This window comes from Mirounga leonina, unplaced genomic scaffold (assembly GCF_011800145.1).
Source record: "Mirounga leonina isolate KUSES-001 unplaced genomic scaffold, KU_Mleo_1.0 Mir_168, whole genome shotgun sequence".
NCBI classification, from domain to species: Eukaryota; Metazoa; Chordata; class Mammalia; order Carnivora; family Phocidae; genus Mirounga; species Mirounga leonina.
Window position 1 is genome coordinate 12,965,282 of NW_023270426.1, and position 9,494 is coordinate 12,974,775.

A 9,494-nucleotide genomic window follows, 5' to 3' on the forward strand; every position below is an offset into this window, starting at 1 on the left:
CTTCTAATTTTCCTCCTGAAATACTCTACCCTGGAAAGGTGGAGTTCTTGAAGGGCTCGGGCTCCCCCCAGGTATCCTGATGGAGGTGGTGAGTGCTCTGGGAAGCCCATCCAAGCATGGAAAGACAGTGGTGGTATTTTTCTTGTGTGCATATGATAGACCTAGAATCACAACATTTTAGGTCTAGTTATAACCTCTTTAATTTAATAGCTGAGCAAAGCAGGACCCAAGGGCTAGCTTGCTTAGGATAACTGTCCCACAGTCACTGTAAGAATGCAGATCTCAGGCTTCCATGCACTGCTTTACCTCCCATAGGTCCCAACCCAAAGGACCCAGGAGACTCTCAGTAACTTTCAATTGTCTTTTCTCAGTTGTAGATTACACTGCTCTGAATGAGTTATCATGTCCAGAATTGCATAAGATTCCCTCCAAACTGCAGCTTGCTTGCATTCTGGTTATAACATGTAGCCAGAGACTCAAAGAATTTTCCCTGAAATAAAGGAACTCAATATTCTTAAACCAGCAGAACTCTGATTGCCTTATTTGTTGATACCTCCTGCAGTAAAACATCCCTGAGATGGAGTGTGGAGCTGTCTTTTGGTTCCAAGCTAATTAGAGTACAGTTTTGAGAAATGGTTTTTTTTAAAGATTTTATTAATTTATTTGAGAGAGAGAGAGAGAGAGAGAGAGAGAGCACAGGCATGAGCAGGAGGGAGGGGCAGAGGGAGAGGGAGAAGCAGACTCCCTGCTGAGCAGGGAGCCCCACGTGGGACTTGATCCCAGGACCCTGGGCAGATACTGACTGAGCCACCCAGGTGCCCAGAGGAATGGTTTTATAATACTAAACACAAACATGAAAAATATTGATGGAAATTTCTTCTTTAAATTAAGTTATAATAAGTTTTGTGGACTTATAAGTTAGACAATCTATTCCCCCATCCAACCCCTGACCCAATGCTTTGCTCAGTTGGATCCACCTATAATGCAATATTTGAACTCAAGAGCAAATTCAGCTGCCTCAATATAAGAGGTGGGGACAGGGAGCAAAGGACCAACAAACTCAGCTGTCCAGGAGTTGGGTTAGTGGTCTTGCCACACAGTGGCCTCTTCAAAACCCCTATTAGCCTCAGAACTATTAAATTTACACAGGAAGGTGAACGAGCCAGTCACTATCAAGAACACTGACATTAGTTGAGGGTGTTTTGTTTTGTTTTGTTTTGTTTCAGTTGCTCTGAGGAGCTTTTTGTTTCTGCACTCAGGAAGGCACCAGGCTTATGTTCTCCTCAGAGGACAGAGAAGCAGCAGAACCATTAAACAATGTTTATGCCTTATGGAGTCTCTAGTAGTCTAAACTAATGCTTCCATTCTTATTAAAAATGTTGCTGCTATTTTAAAATTCTGATTCTTCGGGCATCCAGGAGAGGGCATGGCCAAGGTCAGGACGGTTACAAGGATTTCACAAGTGTGCAGTTAGGAAAAAAAACAACAGAACAATAAAAGATGGCAGAGGAGAACAAGGAAGACAAAAATAATCTCTGATTAACAAAAAAGTTATTTTTGAACATTGCAGGTAGGTCAAAATTATGATCCTTTTCTCTAAGGATCTCAAACCCAAGAACTGGTTGGTTGCCTTATTGTGGAGATCCAGCTCACGGCCTTCCACCCACCTCCCAGTCACACCCACGCCGTGCTCTTTCCCTCCTTCTGCTGGCATAAGACATTTCTGTGACCAGAGGGTCAATGCTCAGACTCCAGATTGGATGCAGTCTCTTGTATGTCCATGTCCACTTTCCTTGCCCAAAAGAAATGAACGTTTTTCCAGAGTCCCCTATCAAACTTTGAGTTATTTAGAGACACAGCCACGTCTATGTATCTGAGGCTGTGCAGAAGCGAGGTAGGCAAAAATATTTTAAATGTGATCTTTGTGTTCTTGAGCAAATCACTTCATCTCCCCAAACCTTGTCTATGTACCTATAAAATTGGAATAATTACATTATGTGTCTTGGGATGGTATGGCCCCTGTGAGGTACTCGGTGTGATACTTGACCCATTAGGGACGGAATCTGGGTGTGGGAGGAGATCTAGAAATGTCACGCTGTGACTTTGCCCATTCCCGAAAGAGTCAAAGAGTTCTGGGACTGCACTGGAAGGGCAATATGCTAAATGGATTGTCTCCTTGGGCCAAGCAAGAAAGGAGACAAGACATACTCTGAAAGAGGACCCAAGAGTTCAGAGGCTAAAAAAACCAAATGAACCCAGGCAATAAAATCCAAGCTGAGACTAGAAGCAAAGGGGAGGCAAGGAGCTTGAAGCAGGAGATCCAATTGAGGTCAGAGGGATCTGGAGCAAAGAAGGATGGGAGACAATGTTGGATGAAGCTCAAGGATGCTGAGATGAGTGACAGTTGTATGTCAGAGAAAGGTGATCATGGGCGCACCATCTACGGGAAGTCACTATGTAAGGGGTAAAACTCTAGTTAAATGTAATGGTAGATGATGTCACTGTTTGACAGAGTTCCATCTTCCTTCCTAGGGAAAAATGATACTTCTTAGCCTATTAAATTCAGATGTAGCCATGAGATTTGCTTTGTCCATATAATTTAAGCCACCTTGTAGAGGCCGTAAGAACCAGGACGTGGTTTGCCATGCTCTCTTTTCCTTCCACCTACATAGCTGGTAGAGGCTGTTTCCTTTGGGTTTTGGAATGAGGAAAATGATCACTTGGGAGCAGAATCCTCAAATGACCCTTAATGAACATGTAGCAAAAAATAACTTTTGTTATTTTTTGCCACTGAAAATGTGTTTTTTTAAATCACAGCATTATCTGGCCCATCTTGACTGATACAAATGCAGATTACTGGTTGGAAGCTAGAAATTAATGGTTATGTTTGGTTAGACTTATTTTAATACGGCAGGCAAAGTATGACAATGATGTTGCAGGGGAAAACAAGTAGGGAAAAAATACAACTGCAATGTTTATTTAGGACAATTTGTAACAGAGAATGAAATCTGTGGGTAAATTTGTTATTTCTGCTAATATCCTAGCCAGTCAAAATAAATAAATTAATTAATTAATAGGGGGCCCAGCCTTCTTTATTCTCAAATATCTTATAGTCTAATCAGAAAGTGAGAACAAATTCACACATACACAAACACACACACACACTACTTTCACTGGATAAAAACATGCAAAAGGGTACAAGTCTTGCCATTGTAAGAGTTCAAAGTCTAGGGAGAACAAAGGTACAAGATTGCTGAATTTTGTTATTGTGATTGTATTGTTATTCTAATTATTCTAATTGGTATTTTGCTGTTGCATTTGTGGTGTTAGATATAAAGAAGATAGAAAGAGAGTAGCTGTTGATTGGAGTTGCAGAAATAAGTTCCATTGTTCTTCTTTGTTGTAGTTTCCTGAGCCAGGTAGCTTTTGAATGGACCATACATGATGGGAGAAGGGTAATTTGTTGTTTGATGTAAACAGATGGCTTAGGAAAAGCTGTGGCTCTGGAATGATGGAGAAGGAGAAAGATTTTGGAGAAAAAAAAAAAAAGATGTAAGGAGCTGTAATCAGGTAGGCAGACAAGGCATGGACTCCATCCCTAGATGGAAATCAAGACAGAGGTCTAGGAGCCAGCAAGAGCTCATCTCCAATCACAGAGGCTAATTTTCAAAGGCAGGACCAGGGAAGGGGTGACTGTTAATGATGAATAGCCTATTCTCCCATCCTGACTTGGCCTAGAAATGTGGGCAGGTGCAGGGAATGATAGAGATTTTTCTTCATCCTTTCCTCATTTGCAAACACAGCTTTTCTTGGCTTACACATTAGTAATCCCTAGTCCACTGAATATCATATTGGCATTTGACTGGAGCCCCTAACCGTATTCACAATACACAATACCAATCGCAGGGCTATTGGCAACGCTAAATGTTCATTTTTCTCAATTGGCTCCATATCCATTTCTGAATTAAGAAAAATATTGAGAACAAGAGCAAGGACCCTTCCTAAAAGTAATGCTGAAGGGCATTCTCATGAGGACAAAAGCAAATGGAAGTGAGACTGAGTTAATACCTGCTCTGCCTCACGTTATTTTAAAGGTGCTGTTCCTGAGCATTTCAAATGAAGAGTTGCCTTTTTCACAAGCTCTTTGAAAATTATTCCTGAACTAATATTCAATCTGCACTAATTACCCACACAGCTTTTTCACTTCGGTGTTAGTAATATACATTGAACCTCTTGTTATTGCATTTGTTTATAAATAATTCCTGCAAAATAAAGTTTATAAAAGACAAGTTTTTTGTTTTTTTTTTATTTGACAGAGAGAGACACAGCGAGAGAGGGAACACAAGCAGGGGGAGTGGGAGAGGGAGAAGCAGGCTTCCCGCCGAGCAGGGAGCCCGATGCGGGGCTCGATCCCAGGACCCTGGGATCATGACCTGAGCCGAAGGCAGACGCTTAATGACTGAGCCACCCAGGCGCCCCAAAAGACAAGTTTTTTCTAAGATTAGATATGGTGTCTAGTGCTTCAGCCTAAAAAGATTTTATTTTACAAAATTTGAACAAGTACATCCAGCCTTTTTTAGATCAGCAATGGGAAAATTCATTATTAATACAGAGTAACAGTGATATTCTGCTACCACTAATGATATATAATCTACTTCATAGCTTTCTTCAAACGTTCCTGAAATTTAACGGGGTATAAATACATACACATAAATGAATGAACAAAGAATAGAAGTCAGCTAAATTAATAAATACACAACACATATTAAAATAGATGACTTCTGAATGATAGGGGGAAACGGTTCAGATTTTATTGCATTGCCTGTGATTACAAGAAATCACATTTTAAGTATACCCAAGAGGTTTGAAGAGCACCTAGAAGGCTTAGCTTTACTTATAAGCAGAATAGACCAGAGTCCTCCAGGGGAGTTTCAAGGTGTTCAAGGAAGCCCCTTGTCCTCAAAGAATTATCCGCTTCCCCTAAGATGCCATCATGAGACTCATTGCCTGGGCTTTAAGCAAGGGTTTTATTTCTTTTTTAATGGTTTGCCCATACTATTCTGAGTTTTTGCCAAGTGAAATTGCACGTAGTTAACAATATGCACACAGTTAAACAGTCAAATTGCTTAGAGAGGCTTATAATGGCAAGTAGTACTCCCGTGCGCTACCCTCACCTTTCAGGTCTCACCCGAGGCAGAACCAAATTTTAACAGTTGCTCTTTTTAGTTCTCTGGTTATTTTCTCATTAACAAATTGACCCCACGCTTGTCTATTCTGCGAATGCTCACATTCTCTATTCCTACGCTACTGTCCTAAGTGACAATCTGGCTCGATCTTTACTGCTGCCTCTCTCGATAATTCCATCAGGATTCCCAGCCCACAAGGTACTGGACGGCCCCAGAAGGCAGTGGGAACACTCACTTATCCCCAGACCTGGCCCTTCTTCCTATTTGTGGCCCCACTTCCCCTTCCCGACCATAGTCTCCCGTGCCGGGCTGTCACCCTGTCCCAGCTGCAGCCCCCTCTGCATGGCGTCTGAGCTCGCTCCACAGTCAGCCCTCCTCCGTTCATGTCCTGTCCCAGAAATCCACCGAGCTCCTCTCTGCCTCGTGTTCCCCTCTGCTGTCTTCATCACTACGGGCTTTTATTCTGGTCACTGTTCACTATCACTTTATTGGAGATAAGAAGGGGAGGAAAAAAGAGAAGATGCATGTATTTTGAATGGAAATTTCAGGCAGAGGTTCTCTAAGCAGGGTACAATATGTGCATGTTTCTAATGATGGGTCCATGGATTTAATCCAAGAGGTCTGGGATACCTCCAATTTTAAGCTTAAGGCTCTTCCCTCAAGGACTTAAAATGCCTAATCTTGTGCTGAGCATAGCACAATGTACAGATGGAGCTGTGCAATCACAATGTTATACCCCTGAAACTAATGTTAACATTGTCTGTCAACTATATTTCAACTAAAACTAAAACAAAATAAAATGCCTAATCTGGCCAATCGAGAAGGGAAAAAAAGACATTTAACTTTATCATTTTCCAAATGTAGACTTCATATGCCCTATGTCATTAATCATACAAGTTTCTTATTCAAAATACAGATTCTTGGTCTTACTGAATTAAAAGATGTGAGCCCGGGCCCCTTAAATCTGCATGCTTAACAAGCTCATGAGGTAATTTAGTATCACATATAATAGAAATACAGAGGATGGAGACTATTCACATGCTAAATACTTAATAGATATTATTTGCAGGCAAAATCATAGATGGTGGGCTGCTATCGAAGTTTGAAATGCAGGATCGAAGAGAAAGATGTACTCTTAACGTCTATTAATTAATCTTAATGCCTGTTACTCTTTTCTAAAGATATAATTAATTAATTAATTAATTAATTAATTTAGAACAGGGGGAGGAGCAGAGGAAGAGGGAGAGAGAATCTCAAGAGGATTCCTCTCCGAGCACAGAGCTGGACACGGGGCTCAATCTTACCACCCTGAGGTCATGACCGGAGCTAAAATCAAGAGCTGGAGGCTTGATCCACTGAGCCACCCAGGCGCCCCCGGGGTCTGCCTTTTAAAATAATATGCTACACGACCAGACCTTTTGATTGATCCCACTGGACTACTGGAACATATGTAGAGTTAAATGGTTTTTCAAGCAGCCGTTGATTACATCATTCATAAGATGTAGCATTGAGGCAACTGGAATTTGTGCCCAAAGACCATAGATCATAACTTCTGTTTATGACCATTTTTTTCATTCGTCAGCCTCCTTTCCATCATTTCCATGAGTTGAAATATCAGAAGTTGAGACTGGCTTTTCATAAACTTTTTTAACCAGCATTTTTTATTTTTATTTTTATTATTATTATTTTTTAAGATTTTATTTATTTATTTTGACAGAGAGAGAGACAGCGAGAGAGAGAGCACAAGCAGGGGGAGTGGGAGAGGGAGAAGCAGGCTTCCCACTGAGCAGACAGCCTGATGCGGGGCTCGATCCCAGGACCCTGGGACCGTGACCTGAGCTGAAGGCAGCCGCTTAATGACTGAGTCCACCCAGGCGCCCCTAACCAGCATTTTTTAAACTGCTTCGTATGATTAGTTTTCTCCTCTGGGTGTTTTCAAATTGATTTTCAGTGGTGAAATTTTTAGTTCCAGAATTTTGTCAGGTATGAAAGTCAGGCTAACAGGTCAGTAATTCTCAGGCTCATTCTATTTCATTTTCTAAATCATCTTAATGTTTTAATCTGCTCAATCCTCAAAGTGTCCACACAGTAGAGGTCCCTTCTAAAGAGCAGCTGTTGAACAGAAAGAAGTGCCAAAATGAGAGCATAAAAATGGAGAGGGATGGTATGTATAAAACTCTAATCGGCACTTTATATGATATTTTAAAGGTATTAAGTATTTCAAAGTCATTAAAAAAATTGTTATTATTGTACAAGGCATATAAAAAGAATAAATTTACCCACCAGGCTGTTAACTCCTCGGTATGAATTTCTTTTGAACAGTGAATAATCCATAGTAACGTTCTAATACTTTCATGCTGTAATTAGAATTAATATCAAAGTTTGCAAATATTGTCTCTAAATAGAACAGGGTTGGACATCAGCTTTTTCCTGATGCATTTCCTTCCTTGATGTTTTATTGTTTTGACTTAAAAGGAAAGAAATGAACAAACTTGTTCATTTCACACGGCAAACCTTATCACTTGCAAGTATTACATTCTATGGGTGTTTCCTTCCTTCCAAATACATTTCCACTGAGTTGCAGCATTGTTTGTTTCTCGTTTCATTTCGAATACTACTCTGTTCCAGATTCATTCGCTACTAATTGAGCATTCAACATTCTACAGAAGTGATGTGTACAGAAATGCGTTCAAGGAAAAAAAATCAAACCAGGAGGCTGCTAATTTGCAGTTGGACTTTAACCTGCTTGCTTTTAATAATGCTTGAATATAGATCCTAATTTATGGGCTTGGTGTGAATATTATTAAACCTTCCCTACCGTTCCCTTGTGCTTTGAATGTTCACTGACCTGTGAAGATAGCTGAGTGGATAAATATATGTAGACCTGGTAAAGCAGAAGGATATTAGAACTAGAGCTCATCTTGATTAAAAAAAAACCTTTATATCACATGATATATTTATTTTTTTTTAAATGAAGAGGACAGAAACATAGAAATAACACAGAAACTGACTTTCACTGCTTTTTTATGAATTGAAAGTGGGGGACCCATTAATATGTATCCTAGCCTGCCTGTCTTTCCACCCTTAATTTCACAGTTGCTGGTGGTTACATGAGTTAAACTTGGCTTGAGCCTCTAAGGGGCGAATGAGAGACTATGGAGGGAGAGGAGCCAAAGGGACATCAGGGAGAGGGGTAGACCAAGAGAGAAGAGGGCTGAGAGATCAGTTCTGCCACTCCACCTTACTCTGTGTGTCTTTTTATCTAGCACTTCCCTAAAGACAGTGGTCAGCTATGTCCCAGTGTTACCACAAAGAGTGAGGAAGATCAATACTGCAAGTTTGTGTTTTTTTGTTTTTTTTTGCTTGAGACAATGAGAAGCCACAGATGACCTTGGGAAATCAAGTCCTGTAGAGAAATGAGGACATAATTCAGATGTCTGCTGGCTGAGCAGGGAAGGGGTGGTGAGGGAGTGGAAAACAGTGGAGGTGGGCTTATCTGCCCAGAAGCTTGGCCCCTGCGGCTGGATGTGGAGGCCCTCTGGGTCCTTCCCAGGGAGCTTCCCAGAGTTGTGCAGTGACAACCTGAACAGACGGAGGCAGGCACCGGCTTCCCCGTATTTGTCATTCTTCCCCCACCCAACACAGAACATATCTGATGCTGAGTGAATGAACTTATTGAATGTTTCTTGACTACGTGAAAGAAAAATGGACACGAAGGAAGAAACTAGATTTTTACCAAGAACCTAGTGATGAACATGAAAAGAAAATCAGGTTTCTGTTTTGAAGATTCTATAAGAATCAATTTGATTTTGAGGATTCGACAAAGAAATACAATAAAGATAATGCTAATATTAACAGCTTTGTGTTGGCTAAAGCTTGATGGCTCATGAAGCATCTTTTTAAAAAAATATTCATTGTCCGTTACTTTATGAAAAAGTGCAGCATGGGACATTGAGGGAAGAACTGTAATCTAGAGAATATTCAAGGGTGAGACTTGAAATTAGAATATAGAGAAAGTTCTTAAAATAGATTTCTAGTAATATTGACTCAGGATGTTGTGTGGCTAAAAAGAAAGACTGAATTAACACCCAGGAGTAACCCTGGGATCAGAATGTGTAAGAGAAGCATAGCGTGAAGTCATCCTATTCACCACAAATCCATGTGAGTCTGAGCTTTGTACAGCCCTGTGTAGCATTCTAGGTTCTCGATTTAAAGCTGGACCGGAAAGCAGAAATTTGGAGAAGAATTCAGAGGAGAGGTAAAGAGAGCATTAAAGACTAAAGAAATAGGACCAACTGTGAGATGTTC